We start from the raw sequence: 10,958 nt of genomic DNA, 5'->3' as shown, positions 1-10,958 counted from the left end.
CCCAATCCCCTCAATGTCCCCAATGTCCCCAATGTCCCCAATGTCCCCAATGTCCCCACTGTCCCCAGAGCGAGGAGAAGGGCCGGCAGCTGCAGGAGTGGCTGGAGGATGCTCAATGTCCCCGATGTCCCTGTGTCCCCATGTCCCCAATGTCCCCAATGTCCTCAATCCCCTCAATGTCCCCAATGTCCCCAACACCCCAATGTCCCCAATGTCCCCAATCTCCCGGATCCCGTCAATGTCCCCGATGTCCCCGATGTCCCCAATGTCCCCAACACCCCCAATGTCCCCAATGTCCCCAATGTCCCCAAATGTCCCCAGAGCGAGGAGAAGGGCCGGCAGCTGCAGGAGTGGCTGGAGGACGCCAAGGCCAAGCTGCAGCTGACCCCGATGTCCCTGTGTCCCCAATGTCCCCAATATCCTCAATCCCCCCAATGTCCCCATGTCCCCAATGTCCCCAATGTCCCCAATGTCCCCAACACCCCCAATGTCCCCAATGTCCCCAATGTCCCCAATGTCCCCGATGTCCCCAGAGCGAGGAGAAGGGCCGCCAGCTGCAGGAGTGGCTGGAGGATGCCCAATGACCCTGTGTCCCCATGTCCCCAGTATCCTCAATCCCCTCAATGTCCCCAATGTCCCCGATGTCCCCAACACCCCCACTGTCCCCAATGTCCCCAACGTCCCCAATCCCCCCAATGTCCCCAATGTCCCCGATGTCCCCAAATGTCCCCAGAGCGAGGAGAAGGGCCGGCAGCTGCAGGAGTGGCTGGAGGACGCCAAGGCCAAGCTGCAGCTGACCCTGCAGAAGGCCGAGACGCTGCCCGAGATCGAGGCCCAGCTGGCCCAGAGGGTGGCGGCGCTCACCAAGGTGGGGCTGGGGGCGATTTGGGGGGATCCTGGGGGGGTTTGGGGGGTCTGGGAGGGGCTGGGGGGGATTTGGGGAGGATTTGGGGGGGTTTGGGAGGTTTTGGGGAGTCCTGGGGGGGTTTTGGGGGGTGTGGGGGGGTTTGGGGAGGATTTGGGGAGGATTTGGGGGGGATTCGGGGGAGTTTTGAGGGGTTTTGGGGGGTCCTGGAGGGGTCTGGGGGCGATTTGGGGGGGTTTTGAGAGGGTTTGGGGGGGTTTTGAGGGGGTTTGAGGGGATTTGGGGGGGATTTGGGGGGTCTGGAAGGGTCTGGAAGGGTCTGGAAGGGTCTGGGGGGATTTGGGGAGGATTTAGGGGGGATTTGGGGAGGATTTGGGGGGGTTTGTGGGGGTCTGGGGGGATTTAGGGGGGTTTTGAGGGGGTTTGGGGGGGGATGGGGGGTCCTGGGAGGAATTGGGGGGTCTGGGGGGGATTTGGGGTGGTCTTGAGTGGGTTTGGGGGGGATTTTGGGGGATTTGGGGGGGTTGGGGGAGGGTCTTGAGGGGGTTTGGGGAGGATTTGGGGGGATTTGTCCCCAAATGTCCCCAATCCCCCCATTGTCCCCAAATGTTCCCAAATGTCCCCAAATGTCCCCAACCCCCCCAATGTCCCCAATCCCCCCAAATCCCCCCAATGTCCCCGCTGTCCCCAAATCCCCCAATGTCCCAAATTGTCCCCAATGTCCCCGCTGTCCCCAATGTCCCCCAAATGTCCCAAATATCCCCCAATCCCCCCACTGTCCCCAATGTCCCCAATGTCCCCAATGTCCCCAATGTCCCCAAATGCCCCAATGTCCCCAATGTCCCCAATATCCCCAATATCCCAAATGTCCCCAATGTCCCCCCACTGTCCCCCCACTGTCCCCAATGTCCCCAATGTCCCCAATGTCCCCAATCCCCCCAGTGTCCCCACTGTCCCCAATGTCCCCGATGTCCCCAATGTCCCCAATGTCCCCAATGTCCCCAATTTCCCCAACCCCCCCAATGTCCCCAATGTCCCCAATCCCCCCAATGTCCCCAATCCCCCCAATGTCCCCACTGTCCCCACTGTCCCCAATGTCCCCACTGTCCCCAATGTCCCCAATGTCCCCAACCCCCCCAATGTCCCCAATGTCCCCAATATCCCAAATGTCCCCAATGTCCCCCCACTGTCCCCAATGTCCCCAATGTCCCCAACCCCCCCAATGTCCCCAATGTCCCCAATATCCCAAATGTCCCCAATGTCCCCCCACTGTCCCCCCACTGTCCCCAATGTCCCCAGTGTCCCCAACCCCCCCAATGTCCCCAATGTCCCCAATCCCCCCAATGTCCCCAATCCCCCCAGTGTCCCCACTGTCCCCAATGTCCCCGATGTCCCCAATGTCCCCAATGTCCCCAATGTCCCCAATTTCCCCAACCCCCCCAATGTCCCCAATGTCCCCAATATCCCAAATGTCCCCAATGTCCCCCCACTGTCCCCCCACTGTCCCCAATGTCCCCAGTGTCCCCAACCCCCCCAATGTCCCCAATGTCCCCAATCCCCCCAATGTCCCCAATCCCCCCAATGTCCCCACTGTCCCCACTGTCCCCAATGTCCCCACTGTCCCCAATGTCCCCAATGTCCCCAACCCCCCCAATGTCCCCAATGTCCCCAATGTCCCCACTGTCCCCAATGTCCCCACTGTCCCCAATGTCCCCAATGTCCCCAATGCTGTCCCCAGGCCGAGGAGCGCCACGGGAATTTCGAGGAGCGGCTGCGGCAGCTCGAGGCGCAACTGCAGGAGAAGAACCAGGAGCTGCAGAGGGTGGGCACCCCAAAAACGGCACCCCAAAAATGGGGGAACCCCAAAAATGGGGGCACCCCAAAAACGGCATCACAAAAATGGGACACACCAAAAACGGCACCCCAAAAATGGGGCACCCCAAAAACGGCACCCCAAAAATGGGACACACCAAAAACGGGACACCCCAAAAACGGCACCCCAAAAATGGGAAATCCCAAAAACGGGACACCCCAAAAACGGCACCCCAAAAACGGCACCCCAAAAATGGGAGACCCCAAAAAGGGGAACCCCAAAAATGGGATAGTCAAAAAATGGGAAATCCCAAAAATGGGAAACCCCCAAAACGGCACACCAAAAATGGGACACCCCAAAAACGGGACACCCCAAAAACGGGACACCCCAAAAATGGGACACCCCAAAATGGGGAAACACAAAAATGGGAAACCCCAAAAATTGGCACCCCAAAAATTGGGGAACCAAAAAACGAGGGAACCCCAAAAACAGGAACCTCAAAAATTGGGAACCCCAAAAAATGGGAAATCCCAAATATGGGGGAACCACAAAAATGGGAAAACCCAAAAATGGGAACCTCAAATATGGGGGAACCCCAAAAATGGGAAAACCCCAAAATGGGGGAACACAAAAATGGGAAATCCCAAAAATGGCACCCCAAAAATGGGGGAACCCCAAAAATGGGACACCCCAAAAATGGGACACCCCAAAAATGGGGAACCCAAAAACTGGGAACCCCAAAAATGGGAAAACCCAAAACTGGGAACCCCCCAAAAATGGGAAACCCCAAAAATGGGACACCCCAAAAATGGGACACGCCAAAATTGGGACACCCCAAAATTGGGAAACCCCAAAAATTGGGGAACCCAAAAAATGGGAAATCCCCAAAAATGGGAACCCCAAAAATGGGACAACCCAAAAATTGGGGAACCCAAAAATGGGACAGCCCAAAAAGGGGAAATCCCAAAAATGGGAAATCCCAAAAATGGGGACACCACAAAAATGGGAACCCCAATATTGGGAAACCCCAAAAATTGGGGAACCCAAAAATGGGAAATCCCAAAAATGGGGACACCCCAAAAATGGGACACCCCAAAAACGGCACTCCAAAAAAGGGGGACACCCCAAAAATGGGAACCCCAAAAACGGGGGAATTCCGAAAACGGGGACACCCCAAAAATGGGCACCCCAAAAAATGGGGGAACCCCAAAAATGGGGCACCCCAAAAACGGCACCCCAAAAATGGGGCACCCCAAAAACGGCACCCCAAAAACGGGACACCCCAAAAATGGGACACCCCAAAAACGGCACCCCAAAAATGGGGGAACCCCAAAAATGGGACAGCCCAAAAATGGGGGAACCCCAAAAAATGGGAAATCCCAAAAATGGGGGAACCCCAAAATCGTGGGAATCCCAAAAATAGGAAACCCCAAAAAATGGGAGATCCCAAAAATGGGAAACCCCAAAAATGGATAACCCCAAAAATGGATAACCCCAAAAATGGGAAAACCCAAAAATGGGAACCTCAAATATGGGGGAACCCCAAAAATGGGGCACCCCAAAAATGGGACACCGCAAAAATGGGACACCCCAAAAATGGGACACCGCAAAAATGGGACACCGCAAAAATGGGACACCCCAAAAATGGGACACTGCAAAAATAGGGAACCCCAAAAATGGGACACCCCAAAAATGGGAAACCCCAAAAATGGGAGACCCCAAAATGGGACACCCCAAAAATGGGAAATCCCAAAAACGGGGGAACCCCAAAAATGGGAACCCCAAAAATTGGGAAATCCCAAAAATGGGGGAACCCCAAAATTGGGAAACCCCAAAATTGGGAAACCCCAAAAATTGGGGAACCCAAAAACGAGGGAACCCCAAAAATGGGAAATCCCAAAAATGGGGGAACACCTAAAATGGGAAACCCAAAAAATGGGGACACCCCAAAAATTGGGGAACCCAAAAATGGGACAGCCCAAAAATGGGGAACCCAAAAACTGGGAACCCCAAAAATGGGAAAACCCAAAAAATGGGGGAACCCCCCAAAAATGGGAAACCCCAAAAATGGGACACCCCAAAATTGGGGAACCCCAAAAAATGGGAAATCCCCAAAAATGAGAACCTCAAAAATGGGACAACCCAAAAACGGGGCACCCCAAAAATGGGACACCCCAAAAATTGGGGAACCCAAAAATGGAGACACCCCAAAAATGGGATACCCCAAAAATGGGAAACCCCAAAAATGGGAAAACACCAAAATGGGAAATCCCAAAAACGGGGCACCCCAAAAATGGGAACCCCAAAAATTGGGAAATCCCAAAAATGGGGGAACACAAAAATGGGAAATCCCAAAAATGGACACCCCAAAAACGGGGACACCCCAAAAACGGCGACACCCCAAAATTTCAGGATTTGGGGTAGGGGGGGGATCCCCAAAATTCCAACACGCCCCAAAACTCATAAAAACCTCAAATTTTCCTCATTTTTTTGGCTACAAACACCGGGTTTTCTGCCCTCCCCGACCCTTTTGCTGACCCCCCGGATGTTTTGGGGACCCCCCCGGATTTTTTGGGGATCCCCCCTAAAATTTTGGGGTGCCCCCAGGCGCGGCAGAGGGAGAAGATGAACGACGAGCACAACAAGCGGCTCTCGGAGACGGTGGATCGGCTGCTGAGCGAGAGCAACGAGCGGCTGCAGCTGCACCTCAAGGAGAGGATGGGGGCCCTGGAGGAGAAGGTGGGGACCCCCAAATTGGGGAGGGGTCCTGGGAGAAATTTGGGGGGTCCTGGGAGAAATTTGGGGGGTCCTGGATGGGATTTGGGGGGTCCTGGATGGGATTTGGGGGGTCCTGGATGGAGTTTGGGGGGTCCCAGGGGGAGTTTCGGGGATCCTGGGGGGAGTTTGGGGGGTCCTGGGTGCTCCAGTTGCATCTAAAGGAGAGAATTGGGGGCACCCCGAAATTGGGGAGGGGTCTGGGGGGTCCTGGGAATAATTTGGGGGGTTCTGAGAGAAATTTGGGGGATCCTGGATGGGATTTGGGGGGTCCCAGGGGGAGTTTGGGGGGTCCTGGGTGGCTGCAGCTGCACCTCAAGGAGAGGATGGGGGCCCTGGAGGAGAAGGTGGGGACCCCCAAATTGGGGAGGGGTCCTGGGAGAAATTTGGGGGGTCCTGGGAGAAATTTGGGGGGTCCTGGATGGGATTTGGGGGGTCCCAGGGGGAGTTTGGGGGATCCTGGGTGGTCCCAGCTGCATTTAAAGGAGAGAATTTGGGGCACCCCGAAATTGGGGAGGGGTCTGGGGGGTCCTGGGAATAATTTGGGGGGTCCTGGGAATAATTTGGGGGGTCCTGGGAATAATTTGGGGGGTCCTGAGAGAGATTTGGGGGGTCCTGGGAGAAATTTGGGGGATCCTGGATGGGATTTGGGGGGTCCCAGGGGGAGTTTGGGGGGTCCTGGGCGGCTGCAGCTGCACCTCAAGGAGAGGATGGGGGCCCTGGAGGAGAAGGTGGGGACCCCCAAATTGGGGAGGGGTCCTGGGAGAAATTTGGGGGGTCCTGGGAGAAATTTGGGGGGTCCTGGATGGGATTTGGGGGGTCCTGGATGGAGTTTGGGGGGTTCTGGGGGGAGTTTCGGGGGTCCCAGGGGGAGTTTGGGGGATCCTGGGTGCTCCAGTTGCATCTAAAGAAGAGAATTGGGGGCACCCCAAAATTGGGGAGGGGTCTGGGGGGTCCTGGGAATAATTTGGGGGGTCCTGGGAATAATTTGGGGGGTCCTGGAGGGGATTTGGGGGGTCCTGAGAGGGATTTGGGGGGTCCCAGGGGGAGTTTGGGGGGTCCTGGGCGGCTGCAGCTGCACCTCAAGGAGAGGATGGGGGCTCTGGAGGAGAAGGTGGGGACCCCCAAATTGGGGAGGGGGCTGGGAAAAAAATTGGGGGGTCCTGGGAGAAATTTGGGGGGTCCTGGATGAGATTTGGGGGGAGTTTGGGGGAATTTTGGGGATCCTGGGGGGAGTTTGGGGGGTCCTGAGCCACCCCAGGTGCATTTAAAGGAGAGAATTGGGGGCACCCCGAAATTGAGGAGGGGTCTGGGGGGTCCTGGGAATAATTTGGGGGGTCCTGGGAGAAATTTGGGGGGTCCTGGATGGGATTTGGGGAGTCCTGAGAGGGATTTGGGGGGTCCCAGGGGGAGTTTGGGGGGTCCTGGGCGGCTGCAGCTGCACCTCAAGGAGAGGATGGGCGCCCTGGAGGAGAAGTTGGGGCACCCCCAAATTGGGGAGGGGTCCTGGGAGAAATTTGGGGGGTCCTGGGAGAAATTTGGGGGGTCCTGGATGGGATTTGGGGGGAGTTTGGGGGAGTTTTGGGGATCCTGAGGGGAGTTTGGGGGGTCCCAGGGGGAGTTTGGGGCTCTTTAGTGGCTCCAGCTGAACCTAAAGGAGAGAATTGGGGGCACCCCAAAATTGGGGAGGGGTCTGGGAGAAATTTGGGGGATCCTGGGAGAAATTTGTGGGGTCCTGGATGGGATTTGGGGGATCCTGGATGGGATTTGGGGGGTCCTGGGAGAAATTTGGGGGATCCTGGATGGGATTTGGGGGGTCCCAGGGGGAGTTTGGGGGGTCCTGGGCGGCTGCAGCTGCACCTCAAGGAGAGGATGGGGGCCCTGGAGGAGAAGGTGGGGACCCCCAAATTGGGGAGGGGTCCTGGGAGAAATTTGGGGGGTCCTGGGAGAAATTTGGGGGGTCCTGGATGGGATTTGGGGGGTCCCAGGGGGAGTTTCGGGGATCCTGGGGGGAGTTTGGGGGGTCCTGGGTGCTCCAGTTGCATCTAAAGGAGAGAATTGGGGGCACCCCAAAATTGGGGAGGGGTCTGGGGGGTCCTGGGAATAATTTGGGGGGTCCTGGGAGAAATTTGGGGGATCCTGGATGGGATTTGGGGGGTCCCAGGGGGAGTTTGGGGGGTCCTGGGCGGCTGCAGTTGCACCTCAAGGAGAGGATGGGGGCCCTGGAGGAGAAGGTGGGGCACCCCCAAATTGGGGAGGGGGCTGGGAAAAAAATTGGGGGGTCCTGGGAGAAATTTGGGGGGTCCTGGGGGGGATTTGGGGGGTCCCAGGGGGAGTTTGGGGGGTTCTGGGGGGAGTTTCGGGGGTCCCAGGGGGAGTTTGGGGGATCCCGGGGGAGTTTTGGGGGTCCTGAGCCACCCCAGGTGCATCTAAAGGAGAGAATTGGGGGCACCCCAAAATTGGGGAGGGGTCTGAGGGGTCCTGGGAGAAATTTGGGGGGTCCTGGAGGGGATTTGGGGGGTCCTGAGAGAAATTTGGGGGATCCTGGATGGAGTTTGGGGGATCCTGGATGGGATTTGGGGGGTCCTGGATGGGATTTGGGATTTTTTTGGGTTTTCTTGGGTGGTTTTTGGGGGGATTTGGGTTTTTTTGGGGGTTTTTTTCTGGTACTTTTGGGGTTTTTTGAGAGGTTTTGGATTTTTTGGGGGGTTTGGGGTTTTTTGGGCGGTTTTTGGGGTTTTTTGGGGGTTTTGGGGTTTTTTGTTTTTTTTTTCCGGTGGTTTTTGGGTTTTTTTTGGGGTTTTTTGGGGTTTTTTTGCATTTTTGGGGGGTTTTGGGGGGGATTTTGGGCAATTTAGGGAGGATTTTGGGGGTTTTGGGGGGATTTTGGGATTTTGGGCGACGGTTTTTGGGGGGGGTGGTGATTTTATGGAGGGGAATTTGGGGGGATTTTTGGGGTTTTGGTTTTTTTGGGGGGGGGGATTTGGGATTTTTTGGGGATCCCCAGGTGTATTTTGAGGGGATTTGTTGAGAATTTGGGGTTGGTTTTTTTTTTGACTTTTGGAATTTTTGGGGTTTTTTTGGGGTGAATTTTGGTGATCCCGGGGTGGATTTTGGGATTTTGGGGATTTTTTTGGTGAGTTTTGGGGGTTTTGGGGGGATTTTGGGTTTTTTGGGGGGTTTTTGGGGATCCCCGGGTGGATTTTGGGGAATTTTTGGGTTTTTTTGGGCATTTTTGGGTGGATTTTGGGGTTTTTTGGGATTTTCTGGGGGAATTTTGGATTTTTTTGGGGCAAATTTTGGGGATCCCCGGGTGGATTTTGGGGATTTTTGGGGTTTTTTGGGCATTTTTGGGTGGATTTTGGGGTTTTTTGGGATTTTCTGGGGGTATTTTGGGGTTTTTTGGTTTCTTGGGGCGAATTTTGTGGATCCCCGGGTGGATTTTGGGGAATTTTGGGGGTTTTTTGGGCATTTTTGGGTGGATTTTGGGTTTTTTTGGGATTTTCTGTGGGAATTTTGGGGTTTTTTGGTTTTTTGGGAGGAATTTTGGGGATCCCCGGGTGGATTTTGGGTTTTTTTGAGTTTTGGGGGGTTTTTTTGGGGACATTTTTGGATGGATTTTGGCGATTTTTGGGGGTTTTTGGGGGATTTTCTGGCGGATTTTGGGGGTTTTTTTGGTTTTTTGGGAGGAATTTTGGGGATCCCCGGGTGGATTTTGGGGATTTTTGGGTTTTTTTGGGATTTTCTGGGGGAATTTTGGATTTTTTTGGGGCAAATTTTGGGGATCCCCGGGTGGATTTTGGGGTTTTTGGGTTTTTTTTGGGCATTTTTGGGTGGATTTTGGGGGTTTTTGGGATTTTCTGGGGGAATTTTGGCGTTTTTTTTGTTTTTTGGTGAGAATTTTGGGGATCCCCGGGTGGATTTTGGGGCTTTTTGGGGGTTTTTTGGGCATTTTTGGATGGATTTTGGGGTTTTTTGGGATTTTCTAGGGGAATTTTGGGTTTTTTTTTGTTTTTTGGGGGGAATTTTGGGGATCCCCGGGTGGATTTTGGGGTTTTTTTGAGTTTTGGGGGGTTTTTTTGGGGACATTTTTGGATGGATTTTGGGGATTTTTGGGGGTTTTTTTGGGGATTTTCTGGGGGAATTTTGGGGTTTTTGGGAGGAATTTTGGGGATCCCCGGGTGGATTTGGGGTTTTTTGGGGTTTTTTGGGCATTTCTTATTGGATTTTGGGGATTTTTGGGGTTTTTTGGGGGATTTTCTGGGAGAATTTTAGGTTTTTTTTTGGTTTTGGGGGGAATTTTGGGGATCCCCGGGTGTATTTTGGGTTTTGGGTTTTTTTTTGGGCATTTCTTGATGGATTTTGGGGCATTTTTGGGGTTTTGGGGGATTTTTTTTGGTGGGGAGGAATTTTGGTGATCCCCGGGTGGATTTTGGGGATTTTGGGGGTTTTTTGGGGGATTTTCTGGGGGAATTTGGGGGGTTTTTGGTTTTTTGGGGCAAATTTTGGGGATCCCCGGGTGGATTTTGGGGTTTTGGGGGTTTTTTGGGGGATTTTCTGGGGGAATTTTGGGGGTTTTTGGTTTTTTGGGGCAAATTTTGGGGATCCCCGGGTGGATTTTGGGGTTTTGGGGGTTTTTTGGTTTTTTTTGGGCATTTTTTGATGGATTTTGGGATTTTTGGGGTTTTTTGGGGTTTTCTGGGGAATTTTGGATTTTTTGGGGGCAAATTTTGGGGATCCCCGGGTGGATTTTGGGGTTTTTGGGGTTTTTTTGGGCATTTTTGGATGGATTTTGGGGTTTTTGGGGATTTTCTGGGGGAATTTTGGGGTTTTTTTTGTTTTTTGGGGCGAATTTTGGGGATCCCCGGGTGGATTTTGGGTTTTTTTGAGTTTTGGGGGTTTTTTTTGGGGACATTTTTGGATGGATTTTGGGGATTTTTGGGGTTTTTTGGGATTTTCTGGGGGAATTTTGGGGTTTTTGGGAGGAATTTTGGGGATCCCCGGGTAGATTTGGGGTTTTTTTGGGGGTTTTTGGGCATTTCTTGGTGGATTTTGGGGATTTTGGGGGTTTTTTTTGGGATTTTCTGGGAGAATTTTAGGGTTTTTTGTTTTTTTTGGGGGGGAATTTTGGGGATGCCTGGGTGGATTTTGGGTTTTGGGGTTTTTTTGGGCATTTCTTGATGGATTTTGGGGCATTTTTGGGGTTTTTGGGGATTTTTTTTGGTGGGGAGGAATTTTGGTGATCCCCGGGTGGATTTTGGGGATTTTTGGGGTTTTTTGGGGGATTTTCTGGGGGATTTTGGGGTTTTTTTTTTGTTTTTTGGGAGGGATTTTGGGGATTTTTGGGGTTTTTTGGGATTTTCTGGGGGAATTTTGGATTTTTTGGGGGCAAATTTTGGGGATCCCCGGGTGGATTTTGGGGTTTTTGGGGGTTTTTTGGGCATTTTTGGATGGATTTTGGGGTTTTTGGGGATTTTCTGGGGGAATTTTGGGTTTTTTTTTGTT

Source organism: Fringilla coelebs (assembly GCF_963513975.1).
Source record: "Fringilla coelebs genome assembly, chromosome: 36".
NCBI classification, from domain to species: domain Eukaryota; kingdom Metazoa; phylum Chordata; class Aves; order Passeriformes; family Fringillidae; genus Fringilla; species Fringilla coelebs.
This window is presented reverse-complemented; position numbering follows the sequence as displayed.